The 13,583-nt window shown below is 36.9% G+C and overlaps 1 long non-coding RNA gene and 1 pseudogene across 1 annotated transcript; both read left to right on the forward strand.

The window, feature by feature from the left end:
- The first annotated feature begins 1,128 nt into the window (after positions 1 to 1,128).
- On the forward strand, positions 1,129 to 3,044 carry LOC138899445 (uncharacterized). The gene is made up of 2 exons (XR_011411080.1): positions 1,129 to 1,567; positions 2,701 to 3,044. It is a non-coding gene; the product is annotated as an uncharacterized lncRNA (long non-coding RNA).
- An 8,518-nt stretch (positions 3,045 to 11,562) lies between these two features.
- Positions 11,563 to 12,790, forward strand: LOC138899518 (geraniol 8-hydroxylase-like; annotated as a pseudogene).
- The last annotated feature ends 793 nt before the right edge of the window (positions 12,791 to 13,583 follow it).

The following is a 13,583-nucleotide window of genomic DNA, read 5'->3' on the forward strand; positions in this document are numbered from 1 at the left end:
GGGCAGAAAATTTTGTTCGTTTTGTTTGTCTTTGATGGCTTTGTAGGCCCTGCCGTAGAGCACATGTTGTGACGATTAAAGCTTGCAGTTTCAGCTTTCTCATCATAATAAAGAAGTTTTTCGGTCACAAGATAGTTGGAGTTTAGCTTGGATAATGTGTCAGCAGCCCAGCTTCTCGAGTTTCATTTTCCCGAACTCTGATCTGGAAAGCAAGTAATCGAGAATGAGCCATGATCCTTTCCTCAAAGAGCATCAAGATCCAATCTAAGGTCAACACAAGCGAGCAGGTCAAGAATCAAGATTTGACTCCACAAGACACATAGATTAGGAATTTTGTAACTCTTAGTTTCCAGACATATGTAGTTCTTTCTCTTTTCCTTTTGATGCAAGCAGCAAGTAACAGTAACAGCAACAACAACAGTCTTAAATCTAGTATCTGGTAGTCCCAGCTACCAAATTTTCCCAGAACTACACTGACCTGATTCCTCTAAATAAGGATATGTAGGCTACCTCGGAAGCAGGGTTCGGTCACCATTTTTTAAAAAAATGCTTTCATTGGAGTAATATGTGAGCAAAAATTAGCCATGGCATTCACTTTTCTTTGCACGAAAACTCTTCATGTTCTCGAGCAAAGAGGGGCAGCTGTGAATACCTAACTTTTGTACTATTTTAACACCTCCTAAAGTCATTAGTGTTTTGTTGCTTTAATTATATTTCTCAATTTTTTGTGTCTTTGATTGCATATTTCCTATCATAAAAATACCAAAAATAGTTCTTTTTTTATTTGTGCATTTTAGGAATTAACTAACTATTCAATTGGTGAATTAATCTAGTTAATTGATCATTTGAATAAGTTACTTAATTAATTTATTTGTTTGTATAAATTTAGTTTAATAAGTAGGATTAAGAAAGAAATTGGGCCAAATTTGAAAGAGAAAGTGGCCAAAAGTGCAAGATAAGGGGCTGCCTTTGAAAGGGTCCGAAACGACGTAGTTTTGCCTTAAAACTACGTCGTTTCATTAAGTGACCCAAGATCAAATCTCACCCATTGATCACCCATTGATCTAATGGTCCGTATTTGATCTCTCAAGGGGTATTTAAAGCCTCAAAAATCTGAAAAATTCCCTCATTTCACCCATAACTCTTTCTCTCTTCTCTCTCTCTCTCTCTCTCTCTCTCTCTCTCTCTTCTCTCTCTTCTCTCCACCACCGCCGCCGCCGCCGGAAATCACCCACCGGCGGCGGACCACCTCCAAATTAACACCATATAATCTCCACAACCTCCTCTTCCCATATCTCCAAACCAATTCCTTCAAGAAACCTTCAAACTCCTTGAATTTTAGATCTAAGAAACTTTAGCCGCCACTTTTTGGTCCAAATTCTTGAAGCTCCGGCCAACATCACCCTACAACACATACATGAATGGATAGAGCTCCACGAGACCTATCTTTTCCTACCCATTTTACCCCCAAAATCCCCGTCGCCGCCACGGCTCCACCGCCGCACCTCCGCCAAAATGCCCCGAACCCCCATTTTAGCTATTTTTCGGTTTCAAGCATATTTGTTAGGTATAATCGTCATCTCTTTAATTAATTTCTGATTTTTTTTATTTAGTAGATTAGTTTCTGATTTTTTTATATATATTTATTTATTTATTTATTCTGTTTTGGTTATTTCTTGTTAATTAGAGTTTCAAGTTAGGTTTATTTAATTAGTTATCTCTATTTAGTTTAGTGGTTTGTTAGATTCGTTATTGATTTAAACATGATTTTTAGTGTATTAGTTAAATCGTTCACTTAGTTAGTCGATTATTTAGTTGTTGTTAGTCGTTATTCGATTATTAACGATGCCCGTTCTGTTTTGAGAATTAGTTTGTGAATTTAGTTATTTGTTTAGTAATTAGTTTGCACAAATCCAATTCATTCCCATCAAGTTGGTTTTAATACTTAGTTCAATTATGTTTTTAGTCTCGTCTATGCTTTGTCAGTTCATAGTTGTCCAAGTTTGATTTGTGTTGAGCAAGTAGTTTGTTGTTGATATTTAAAATCTGAAGTTTAGTTTATTTTATCACAAAATAAGGGTAATAGTAGCTTACTTTTACTAGTGGGGTGGCTGAAAGGACATTTTTTCTCCTTGCTTCTGACACAGCAGATTTTCAGGCTGTCCTTTCACCTTTGGGACAGACCTTGAACAGTGTTTAGTACACAAAGTCAGTCTTTTGGACAGATTTTTGGTGAAACAAAATCTGTCCAAAAATCTAACTTTATTTGCCTATTGAAAGGGCTGTTTTTCTCCTATAAAAGGGACTGTCTTACACTTAGAATGCAGAGTTCCTTACTCACTGAAAAGGGGGACACTCTATTACACACTCTATCTTATACTGAGACACATCTTGGAGAGTTGCTTAAAGACATATATCTTTGAGAAAAATCAGCAGCTTAATACATATAACAAGCTGAAATTTCAGAGTTTTGTGAGGATTGTTTGAGTGCAAAAACCTTGAGAAAAATAGAAAGATCCCTTAGGCAATTTGTGAAGTTGATAGCTACTAGTTTCAAGCATTTTTGTTGAGTTTTCTGGGTTGTCTTAACACTTGAGTTGCTGCTGTTTCTATTGTATTTGCTGTTGAGTTTTTTTGTTGCTGCACTGCTGTATTTTATTATTCTACAAACCAGGTAACTTTCAAATTCTTATATTGCAGATTCTTAATGATAATAAGAAGGATTTGATCCCGGTTTGGTTGATGGAACATATTAGATCTGATTTTGCTTCAAGATGAATGTTATATTAGTGTTATTATCATGTAAATCTGTTAAAGATTAGTTAAATTATTATTTTTTTCTTTATATATGTGATTGAAATTGCATTATGTTAAGATTACTTAGTTTAAGGAAAAGATAAAGACCCCACTTTTAACCATGTTTGTTTAGTTTGGGCTCTTTTTCGTGAGTTACTTTCATGGTTCATGTATAATTATCTAAGAAAGACTTCTAGCTTTAAATGTTTTGATGCTTTGAATTATAGTCAACATAATGTTATACTTAATATAGTTCTTCTCTTTAGCATTGAAGTATTAGCGTTTTTGTAGTTTTTATATTTAGTCGTGGTTTTTATGTTGTTAATGAGTGTAGTTTGATTAGTGCCATGTTGGTGTAGATGAGTAGAAATATTATGTTAATCCTTGAGAAATGGTTGGTTAAGAAGATAAAAGATAATAATTAGCATATAAGTTTCTTTTATGAAAAAATAATTTTTAGTTTGGACATTAATGTAAGAAGCAATTTGGGCTTAGAAGAATACTTGTTATTTTGTGTTATCTTGGTCATCGAGGCTCTTAAGCGACATGGGCCAAATAAGCTAAAATTTGTAGGCCCAATGACAATAGAAAGTAAGATGGACATTTTCTTTAAAATCAATAAATTGTCTTTTGTTAAATAAAATAAGTAGAACAATACCATAAAAGTTTAACATAAGCTTACCCGGATTTAATGTTTTGCATTAGTGAGAAATTATTTTTAATAATATTTTTTTTCCAGTCGAACAAGTAATAAATAAAAAAGAAGCACTTTTTAATTAATTTAAGCGATAGGCAATTTTAGGCACGTTTGAGATGTAGACCATGTGTTCATACACGGTCCTTGGTCGATTTTGTTTTTAATAAAGTAGTCATGTGTGCATTCCCGCTCTTTGACTTTTCAATATTAATTGTATTTAAACCATGTGTACCGACATGTTCTTTGTTTTAATACATATAATCAAATAAGGATTTTGTGTGCTTGCACGCTCCTAGGCCAAAATTATTAATTATTAAGCAGCACTAGACAATAGTAACTTAAGGCAAATAATACACATTTTATCCAAAAATAATTTAAGCCAAAATTTAGTCAATAAAAGCGACCGTGCTAGAACCACGGAATTCGGGGAATGCCTTACACCTTCTCCCCGATTAACAGAATTCCTTACCCGGACTTTGTTTTCGCAGACCAATAATAATATAGTCAAATCTTTCTTTGATTAGGGATTCAAATAAAAGGTGACTTGGAACACCAACAAAATTAATTCCAAATGGCGACTCTATAAATAAAATAATTCCTACTCAATTTTGTCACTTTAATTGGAAAAACCCTTTAATCCACACAATATTACTTTGCGGGTAGAAAAAAGGGTGTGACAGCGGGAGCTTAGTGTACCGAACTGCCTTTGCACATATGTAGCCCTCCAAAATCATTAAGCATTACCTGCATTTAGTTTTTTATTAATATGTAATAATGTATATCCTTGTATCACCGATAATCTTTTTTTTAGAAGTTGATAACTTGAACGATCCACTTCTATTTTGTCAATATCAATAATCATTGTCGGAATGATGGTTATTATTTATAATTATATATAGGAAACAATTAATTAAGAATTCAAAACTTTTTCATGAAGTAGGTAGGACTATATATGTAATCCTCACTATTAGAAATTGATCTCAATAATAAAGGAGAATGAAAATTAGAAAATTATGATGATCAGAAGAGGAGATTGTTGTGCAACATCAGTTCTCTCATAAATGTAGCAGCGTTCAAATTAAGGTTTGTAATAATTTAGCTAGTTTTGGTAACCTTAGTGCTCATAGTTTTGGGCTGGAAATTTTTGTGCTTCACGGTCGCGAAGAGTAAATACTTAGGTAGTAGCTATATTTCGAGGTTTCAGTCATTTTAAACATATTTAGAGCTATGGAGCTTGGATTGGACCGATTTTTTATGCGTTTTTTACCATATGAATTAGGGTAAGTGTTCTATATCCGAAAGTGATGATACTTCATGATTCTGTGATTATATTCATTATTTATTTCAGATTTAAATGGAAGAAATCAAGATTTTTGCAAAATCTTTCAAAAATAAAAATTTAAGATTTGGAGGTCGAGTTGTTATCAAAATTTGATAAAATTGCTATGGTTGAACTCGTATCGGAATGAGTGTTCGAATTTTGTAACTTTTGTCAGGTTCCGAGACGTGGGCCCCACGAGAGATTTTTGGAGTGTAATTTCGGATTTTGTGGAAAAATATTAGCATTTTGATATGGAATTAATTTCTATAATTGTGTGGACTGAATCAAATTAATTGTGACTAGATTAGAGCCGTATGGAAGTTGATACACGCAGAATGGAATTTCTGGAGCATTATTGAGCTTGCTCGGCATTGGATTCGTCTTGTTCGAGGTAAGTAACTCTTCTAATCTTGGAGTTGAGGGTATAAAACCCCAGATTACGTGTTATGTGATTGATATTGGAGGTGACACACATGTTAGGTGACAGACGTGTGGGCGTGCACCATAGGAATTGTGATTTGGTCAAATTCCATGGAACTGTGTAGTTGAATAATCTGTTGATATCCGTACATTCTCTACATGTTAGAGAAAATTGAGCTGAGCTTCGTATTAAAAATCATGCTTAGACATATGTTATTATTATTGGTACCCATTTGGGTCATTTATGTGGTTGAATTATATGTTCAAATTGTAATTTCACACTCAGTCATATTCATTCATTTCATATCATATCTCAGTCTCTGTTGCTATTTATTGATATATCATATTATCATTTTTGGGCTGATTTTTATGACATCTTGAGCTCGAGAAACTGGAGAGATTGATGACTGAGCGAGGCCGAGGACCTAATTATGAGGATAATTATGGGATCGAGTTGCGCGTCGCAGCATGTTTCATTGTTATATGCCATGATTGGCTTGATATAGTGCTTGGGTTGAACGAGCCCTTCCGGAGTCTGTACACACCTCTAGTGAGTGTAGGTACCTACTTAGTGCGAGTGCCGAGCGATTGGGAGGATTGAGTGACTGTGAGGATTGAGTGACTGTGAGGACTGAGTGAAATGATACTCTGAGAGTATGCATATGATTTTATCACTGAGTTGCACACATGACATACATGCATATAGATATATTTTCCTCATGCTGTACAGTATCACATCATTCATGATTTCTCGCACATGTTGACAGATGGACATAGTGATTCATTTATTTTACACGGGTTATCTAGAAAGAAAATAAAATATCTCATTTATTATTGAAAGGATTTTGGAAATATTATTGTTTTCAAACTTATTCATATTTATTTTGGCAACTTCGGTAAACGATTTGGGTTTTCACTGATGTACTTGAAAGGAAGAACTATTTTTAGAAATCATGATTTAGCTGAGCATTTTATCTCTAAGTTGCTTCTTGTATTATTTGTTTTACGTTGTTATGGACTATTGGTTTTGGACCCGACCTTGGTAAAAGCTCGTCACTACTTTCAACTTAAGGTTAGGTTTGTTACTTATTGAGTACATGGGGTCGGTTATACTCATACTATACTTCTGCACCTTGCATGTAGATGTTGGCTGCTGATGTTGCTATGTTCATTGGGAGCTGGATCTGAAGATGTACCTGCGTTCCGGTTGTAGCTGTCTCTTGTTCATGGTAGCCTTAGATTTATAGCAATCTGTTCATGTATATTTCGAACAGATGATGTATTATTTCATACTAGTTTTGTAAATTCTATTCTTAGAAGCTCATGATTTGTACTACCAGTTCTTGGAGAAATGTATTGGTTTCATATATTTTCTTTAATAATTGTTATTGGAATTAGATAGTTGATAATTGGCTTACCTAGCGGGTTGGGTTAGGTGCCATCACGACTAGTTGGATTTTGGGTCGTGACACGAGGGTATTGCCCTCATGTTGTGAATCCATGGCCTTCAGAATAAAGTGTTATACCTCATATCTCTTTCGGTGACGTAGAACTTTGTTTCCTAGATGGTTCCGGCAGTGTTCACTGGCAGCGTTATCTCCCCTTTAGTAGTTTTACATGTCATGTTGAATCCGTTTAAGACCCGGACTGCAGGCACTATTTGGTCATATAGACCCAGATGCTCTATGACCCTCGATCTGATAATATTGGTCGAGTTACCTGGATCAATCAACACACGCTTAACTCGAGATTTAGGAGAATGAAGTCCCTCTTCAAAGAAAAGGTAAGAGGAGGGCTGAATCAGCTTCAGTCACTTTCGAGGAGAAGTCTGCCAAAAGGAGAAAGGCTACAGTCTCTGAACCAGTAGTGAAAGGAACCAATTCCAAACCCGGGAAAAAGAATCAGAGAAAAATTGCTATTGTAGGTAGATAAGAGCGGTTCGTTTGGTTGATGATGTTGAAGGGTTGAGTAATTGACATGAGTACAGAAATTACCAGTGCATCGTTATGCGGTTGCACGATGCCTTTAGCGTCTTCATCATTGAAAGAGATGGTCCCCTCCTGCACGTAATCCAGGTTCATTTTCCCCTTATAATTGACACCTTAGTGCGATTCAGCATTGGCCCCTATGGGATGTCGACTCCATCGATGATCATGTTGATGACGTGTTGAGGTTCCTCTTGCTTGATTTGCTTATTGGAGTCCCTATTTCTGAAGTGATTTTTGGCTCGATCACTCAGAAATTCCCGGAGGTGTCCATTATTGAATAACCATGCCATTTCTTCTCTTAGCTGTCGGCAGCCTTCGGTCCTGTAGCTGTGAGTGCCATGATACTTACACATCAGGTTGGGGTCTCTTTGGGCAGAATTATACTGCAATGGTCGAGGCCACTTGGTATCTTTTTTATGCGTCTGATAGCTAACACGATGTCAGCCGCATCGACGCTGAAGTTGTATTCCGATAACCTTGGTGCCTCCCTGGCCCGATTGGCCTATCGAAACCGTTTTTGCTCATGAGTCCCCGGCTATTATGACCTCGATCGCTTCTTTTTTTCATTCCTCACAAGGTTACATCCAGATCCACTGCCCATTCGATCTTCGCTATACGGTTGATACTAATATCTGCTTGGTCTTGGTTCATGATTGACGACTCTTTTAGACTGTCATTAGTTCTGATGAGATACACAGACCCAGAGGGGGGCCCAAGCTGATCATCCTCGACTTTGATTTTCGATTGGTACCTGTTATGGACGTCAGCCCAAGTTATCGCCGGGTACATTATCAAATTATGTTTCAGCTATTGTGCAGCCAAGGACCTTTGGGAGTTGAGTCCTTGGGTGAATGCTTGAACGACCTAATCATCCGCAACCGGGGGCAGGTCCATCCTTTCCATTTGAAACCACGATATGAATTCCCTAAGCATTTCGTTATCTCTTTGTTTCACTTTAAAGAGGTTTTTGATGGCCCCGACATGAGCTTTTACGAAGGCATCTACAAGCATAACAAATGAATCAATGACATTAGGGGGCAGGTTGTGATACCATATCATTTCTCCTTTAGACAGGGTTTCTTTGATCTTTTTCAATAGAACCGACTCGATTTCGTCATCTTCTAAGTCATTTCCCTTGATGGCACACGTGTAGGAGGTCACGTGTTCTTTTGGATCCGTGGTCCCGTCATACTATGGAATTTCAGGCATACGAAACTTCTTTGGGACCGGTTTCGGAGCTGCGCACGGAGGGAAATATTTTTGGACAAATATTTTAGAATCCGGGCTTTTCAATATCGGGGGTGCTCCTGGGATTTGATCAACCCTGGAGTTATAGGTCTCCACTTTTTTGTCGTTGGCTTCGATTTTCTTTTCTCCCGATTTCACCCGCTTTATCAGTTCCTCTAGCATCTTTATTATCTCGGGGTTGGTCCCGGGTTCAATTTCACCCGGCCTTTCTCTGGCTGGTTCATTTCTACGGGTGTTTTCCTGGGTTGGTTCAAGCTCAATTCTGCTAGAGGCGCGATTTTGGTTTTGCAACTGGGCTATTGCGACCTGTTGAGCCTGTAATATTTCGAAGATCACCCGTAAATTGATCTCATTGTCTTCGCCGTCGTGTGTACCCTAGGCTATCGATCGGGCTCCCCCGCGAACGCTGCTTTCGAGGTCGGTAGGCAAGTTTGCATCGATGGTCACATGTGAATAAGCATCGATTGGGTCCGCGACTGGAACTCTATTGGGGTCAACATGAGATACCTCATTGCTGGGCACTACATTGTTGTTCTCGCCATGGTGGCCAGACTCAGAAGTTAGAATCAACATTCAAACGAGTAGATTGAGAGTTCGACATTTTTAATTTGATCTGAAATTAAAATCTCAAAGAACAAGCGTAAAACATAGTGCGTTATAGAAATTTGTATCAAATTACCACTACTATTCTTAGCCCCACGATGGGCGCTAAACTATTTACCCTAAAAAAAAAGGATAACAATTGAATTTATATATGGTTTTAAGGATATGTGGATTAATTCAATACGAGTGATTAATAACGTTAGATTAAACAAATGAAAGACGTAATAAATGTCCAAACCAATGATAAGAGTGATTATGAGCTCAGTTGATGACTCAATGAGGAACCTGCCCTCGATTCCAAGCTTGCATTTATGAAGAACTTAAGAACAAAAATAAGAATTTTGAACGACAACGAGAATTGGTATAGATTGCCTTGATATTCGTGTTACAATGTCCCTCTTGAACAATAAGCTTTCTCCTTTATATAGTAGGGGAGTTTTACCCTAAGTACAATTCTAAGAAAGGTAAAAATCTTCTGTTTCGCAAATCACTGATTTTCTGCCGATACGGGCCGAGATTCACTCCGTGATATCCAGTTGGGCATGGACATCACGGCTCCTTGTTAGTCATGTGCAGTTGTTTGGTAATGCTCTCCGAAGTCTTGATCCCTGAACTAGACCCGGAGGACATGGCCCTGATACCCCCGAGGGTAGGTGTTTTGCCCGAGCTCGATATGAGGGGATCCTCGCTCTGACTCCGATTCATTACGGTCACGTTCCTGCTCCGTTTGCCTCACCGAAAAATCGGGGTGCTCAGTGAGCTCGGTTTTATCTATATACTGTTTGGGCTTTTAGTTGTAGACTCCACCCTCTCAAGTTGGAAGGCTCTTTACACAAATAGCCGGATGAATTTTCTGTTTATTTTTTATAGTCGATATACATAAATTATATATTGATTATATACGATTATACATTATTTATACTTATATTATCATTTGTCATTTATTTTTAGTTTAAACGGTTGAGTGGGCAATTATTTAAGTTAATTCTTCAAGCATTGATTCAATTATTGTGGCACTGATGATGTCTTACATTGGACCTTAAGTTTTCTTTCAGTCCACCGCAATGGGTTTCGAGGAGAGTACGATTTTCTTTTTCTGAATAGAAAGCTAAAAGCCAAGTCAAAATGAATCAGCTGGACTTTAAATGGGCCGGAAACAAATGGCACTATCGTGGGAGTGTCAATTGGGCCTGGTCGTGATTTTAGGACAAAAATTCAAAAATAGCCAGATTTACAAGTGGTAATTAAAAAATAGCCATAGTTTCAAAAGTAATTAAAATTTAGCCACTTTTCATGTAAAGATAAATTTGAACGAAAATACTGTTCAAAATATGGAAAATATTCCAGCATAATATACTGAAATTCCAGTATAATATACCGATCCAACATAATATGTTAGAAGTTCATACATAGGTGCTCCAATCTCCAGTATATTATGCTGGAACTTTCCGCGTATTGAAGTTCCATCATATATTATGTTGGATCAGTCCGTGTTGTAGCAAAATAGTGGCTATTTTTCAATGACTTTGCAAATGCTGGCTATTTTTCAATTATCAGTCCGAAAACTGGCTAGCCCGTGTTATTTTTACTGATTTTAGCTATCTTTACGCAAATAACTAGTTAGATTCACTATTTATTTTTTAGTTGGTATTCGTAAATTATACACTGATTGTATATGGTGATATACATATTATACATGAATTATACATATATTATATATCTTTCGGATATTTTTAGTTTAAGTGGTTGAATGAGAGACTATTTAGGTTAAAAAAAATTTAGGCAAAAAGGCATGATGGAAAACACCAAGCAAAGAATTAGTCAAGATATTAACTAGTACCTCAGTAGGGTGGTACTGTTTTGATTAAGATTATTTTGTATTCTTGTCAAAAATGTGTGGCATACATTATAAAATTGACTAAGAAGTACTCTTATAAATAATATAATGATGCATCTCGTTGTATCGAGTTTCGTCAAAAAGACAAAACAAGTTTTTTCTCTTGATGTCTCTTTAGTCTTTTCACACTATGCAAGTCATAATAGGAACAACAATTCTGCATCCAAATGGTTGGCGCTGGTTAAGGGAGACTTTTAAGGAGCAAATGTTATCTTTAGTTATTACATAATAGAAAGGGAAAGTATGATTGTTAGCAACGTAAATGGTGATTTACTAGTCCGTTTTGAAAAAAACTGCATTACTAGTCTGTTTTACATGAGATGTGATTTATTTTTATCTATTCAAGCTTTGAAAAATAGAGTTATTTGATACATGTACTGGTGAAAGATAACAAGTATCCCGTAAATTTTAAGTTGGCCCAACACCACAACTATCAAAAAAATAATTTTAATTATTTTACTAAAGAGAAAATGGACTAACCAACCAATAATTAATTGAGAGCCAGCTTTGACCACCCCCCCCCCAAAAAAAAAAAAACTGAAAACAGCTGGTATGTTTTATATTGCACAATTACTAATAGTAGCATCTTTTGAGCTGCAAAATTCTTAGACATTATCATTATGGATCACTATACACTTGTGTTGGGATCAATTTTTGCCTGCAGTTTGCTTTTTGTTCTAGCAAAAATACGCAGCAAAAAACTTCCACCAGGGGCAACACCATGGCCAATCATAGGAAACCTTCACTTATTAGGTCCAAAACCTCATATATCACCAGCCTATCTTGCAAAAATCTATTGTCCATTCTTGAGTTTAAAACTTGGCCAAATAACTACAATTGTCATTTCTTCATCAGCAATAGCAAAACAAGTCCTTCAAAAAACTTAGCCTTTTCCACCGGATTGTGACCCTTCAGAAATGCACCTCCTCGAACCCTGCGCATAGATGGAGCTTAATGCACCGGCCCTTCCTTTTATTCCCGATGCACTTAAAGCACACAACCATTACAAATTCTCTGTGCCATGGCTTCCTGTCTGTTCTCAATGGCGAACGCTTCGAAGAGTCTTGAACACAAATATCCTCTCTTACAATAGGCTTGATGCAAATCAACATCTAAGATCTCAAAAGGTGAAAGAATTGCTTGCTTATTGTGCAAATGTTGTCAAGAAGGTGAAGCTGTGGATATAGGTGAAGTTGCTTTTAAGACTAATCTCAATTTGTTGTCTAACACCCTTTTCTCCAAGGACTTGGCTGACCCTTTTTCAGATTCAAAGGTACAGCTGAATAACATGATTGGTACGCTCATGATAGAAGGCGAGCTGACTAGGCGGGTCAAAGAGAAGGAATGACAGGCGTCTGGACTGCCAAGCTTCCAAAGAAGAGGTGCACATGACACCTTTAGTCGAATCTCCTATCAAAATAAGAGAGGAAAGTAAATAGCTTTATAACACAAGTACACATGGTACACACACTTTTGGGCTCGATGATAGTGTAGCCCAAGTGACAAATCTGTGAGCCGATGTTGGGCCAAAGTGGAACAATATGTGTCATGCGTTTTAATTCGACTAAGGTGTTATGTGCACCTCTTTTTCAGAATCTTTGATCCGCCCTCGTTGGCTCACCCTCCGTCATGGGCGTCATACTTACATCTTGATCCCTCTTTTTTTTTATTTTTTTCGTATAACTAAATGGTGCATTGAATGTTGCTATTAATTGCTTCACATTGATGTATAATTGTTTATGACATTTTTGGATACAAAGGTAGAGCTCAAGGAGGTGATTTTGAAAAGATTGATCCTCAAGGGATAAGGCATCGCACAACTATTTATTTTGGTAAGTTGTTTAAGCTTTTTGATGAGTTAATCAATGAGCGATTGGAAGAAAAGAGAAGAAATCGCGGTGAAAAGAGTGATGTTTTGGAAGCGCTCCTCAACATCAGTGCAGAAAATCCTGAACAGATTGATCAGAATCACATCAAGTCCATCTTCTTGGTTCGTGCTCTTCTCTGTTATCCTTTGGACTACTTCTAATATTAAAGATGCAAACTTTGATCTTACTCAAAAAAAATTGTGTATAAAGTAAAAGATAGTTTATGATAGTTTCTTTTAATTGCTGAGGTTATAATATGTTCTGTTTTGTGCTAATTGCTCTTTCCTTGTGCATTGTCTTGTGTTCACCAATTATATTGGAATACTAATGTACATTTACAAGACCTATTTGCTGCTGGTACTGATACATCGACAAGCACATTAAAATGGGCAATGGCCGAAATGCTTAGACAACCTGAGATTATGAGAAAAGCGCAAGTTGAGCTTGCAGAATTCATTGGAAAAGGAAAACCAATAGAAGAAACTGATGTTTCCCGACTTCCTTAATTGCAATGCATTATCAAAGTAACCTTAAGAATGCACCCACCATTTTCGTTACTTGTCCCGCGAAAAGTGGAACAAGATGTTGAACTGTGTGACTATATCATCCCGAAGGGCTCACAGGTACTAGTGAATGCGGGCAATTGGTAGAGATTCTACTATTTGGGAGGACTCTTTAGTGTTTAGACCCGAGAGGTTTTGGAACTTGGATTTGGACATGCGAGGGAAAGATTTTGAATTGATTC

The sequence above is a fragment of the Nicotiana tomentosiformis genome, chromosome 9 (genome assembly GCF_000390325.3).
Source record: "Nicotiana tomentosiformis chromosome 9, ASM39032v3, whole genome shotgun sequence".
Taxonomy (NCBI): domain Eukaryota; kingdom Viridiplantae; phylum Streptophyta; class Magnoliopsida; order Solanales; family Solanaceae; genus Nicotiana; species Nicotiana tomentosiformis.